Source organism: Bos javanicus, chromosome 2, assembly GCF_032452875.1.
Source record: "Bos javanicus breed banteng chromosome 2, ARS-OSU_banteng_1.0, whole genome shotgun sequence".
NCBI classification, from domain to species: domain Eukaryota; kingdom Metazoa; phylum Chordata; class Mammalia; order Artiodactyla; family Bovidae; genus Bos; species Bos javanicus.
In genome coordinates, this window is record NC_083869.1 from 73722052 (window position 1) to 73724370 (window position 2319).

Consider the following 2319-nt stretch of genomic DNA (forward strand, 5'->3'; position numbering starts at 1 on the left):
GTTCTGAAGAAAGTGAACCTTTTTATGGTCAAAGAAGGTACCAGGAATTTGAATTTTAAACTTGACTGCTGAGGAATAAAGATCAGAATTTCAGCTTGGAATGTGCTAAATCCACCAATGTCTCTCAGCATTTGCTGTGGCCACTTTCTTTTTACACATTTAAATCTTCTTCCCTAATTTTACCTGTGTTCTTCTGAATGATCATATCTTGGAGCCTGATTTAGAAATAAATGTAATGGTTAACAACTGGCCGTTGAGTCAGTAGAATTTTTTTTTTTTTCTTCTTGTAGTGGGATGATCATGGCAGGATATTTCCTCATGGCCAGGAAATAGATAAACATGTTTCCTCATGTGTAAGGAGAGAAATAATCATAGTTTTTATTTCCTAAATTTTCATGAGGATTCAAAAAATAATACACATGATGCATTTAGCACAGTGACTGCCCATATCAAATTGAATAAATGTTGACTGCTATTAACATCTCTTGAGCATTTGTGTCTAACTGGTTGACCACCTGTAGGTTGATGTAAATCTACTTCTTGGTATATGGAACTGGTTGATTCCTAAGTAAAAATCTTGACATCCTGACAATCTGTCTCATTTGTATGAAGGTGAATCAGCCCAAGGTTCACCAGGGTGTTGCCACCTATTTATTTTTTTCTCCCTATTTTCTTTGTCCTCCTTTTCATCTCTTCACTATTATCTTCTCAGTTTCTCTCCCCCCAACTTTTTTTAAACATTTTAAAACTTTTTATTTGTGTTAAAAATATGTGCATTGCAGTATTTAAAACATTGTAACAAAAAGGAAATGACCCTCTAAACTGGACTTCACAGCCCACAGGACATCTTGGACCAGCTTGCTTTTTACTCTGGAGTTTACAGTCGTCCTACCCAACTCTCTCCTTCACCAACAATTTTTTTCCCTTCCAGTCAGACAGGCAGATGAAAAAGGCAGGCCATGGCCTACTCATTGCTAGTAGTTCTCCTTTCTTTATGTGTAAAAAGATGGCACAGTCATGTAAACTTGATCCAACCTCTTTGTCTCTTGCAAAGCTAAACAGCTAAAAGAAGTAAAATAAGAAGGCATTGCTGTGGAATGTACAGCGCATACTGGCAGCACATGTTTCATTATGACTTGCCTGCTTGCTTCTCCCATTCAATAGTTTCTTTTGAAGGCAGTGGATTTTTCTCTTGTGTTTCTGTTTTCTTCAATTTCAATTTATCGGACTACTCAATCTCAGCCATATCGGGTTTGTCAGACATGGTTGCAGAGGGAGCCGAGCGAGCTGCGAAGGAGAGAAATACGGTCTGCAATGGCCGATAAGTGCTCTCTTTCTCCCTTTTTCTTGGTTATTTTCAGCTGTGACTTAGGGATACTGGTACCCTCAGTGGGCACTGCCTCACCTGCCAGGGCAAGTGCTGCAGATGACTCTTAAACTCTGCCTTTGCATGTTGGTTTCTTCCTTTTTTTGGCTTGTTTCTTTTCTTGTAGATGATGGCCATGCAGTAATCCTGAGATGAGAGCTGAAACCTTCAATTGGCTCAGTGTGGGTTTTCCAGAAATAGTGTCTGATGATGTGCTAGATGATGATAATTGAAGGCAGGAATGCTCTATTTATACATTTCTTGCAGGGCTCACCTACCCCATCATCCTGGCCCAGCCCCAGCCTCTTTGTGAAGCTGTATAATACTCCTCCACAGGGACACCTGTGGCAGATGTGATGATGTGACAGGACAATGGAGTGGCTGCTCTGGGAAGAAACACAGGGGGAAGGGCCACCCAGGAGTGTTGTCTCAGTGAGACCACGGGTAATTAGGAGGCTGGCAGGGGGCACAGGTAGCAGAACTGGGGATATTGAGGTCCAGTGGGGATCGAAAGATCAAAGCCAAGGATGCGGGTGAGACTCAAAGGCCAAATGTCAGGCTGCAACCAGGTGTGCGAGAGCCCTAGGAATCAGAGGTCAAGGGGAGCCAGTGGTCAAAAGTCAGGGGTGTAACTAGAGATCAACACTTCATCAGCTGTTTCTTTAGACAGGTGGCCTCCATCATGTTTCCTGCTGGGCAAGATGCTGATCATGCATGTGACAGATCAGGGTATGGAGGTGGGTGGAGGTATTGGATTGAGTGGTATGGGATCGAATGAAGGCAGATTTGAACATTTTGGTGAAAGAATTGGTGTTAGATGTTGTTACGGGCTAAATGTTTGTGTCTCCCCCAAAATTTGTATGTTGAAGTCCTAAGCCCTCATTGTGATTACATTTGAAGATAAGGTCTTTATGGAGGTAATAAGTGTCCTTATAAGAAGAGAAAGACCTCTC

At 42.0% G+C, this 2319-nt stretch overlaps 1 pseudogene; it reads right to left on the minus strand.

The window, feature by feature from the left end:
* Positions 1-562: 562 nt before the first annotated feature.
* Positions 563-1656, minus strand: LOC133235632 (thymosin beta-4-like; annotated as a pseudogene).
* Positions 1657-2319: the final 663 nt, after the last annotated feature.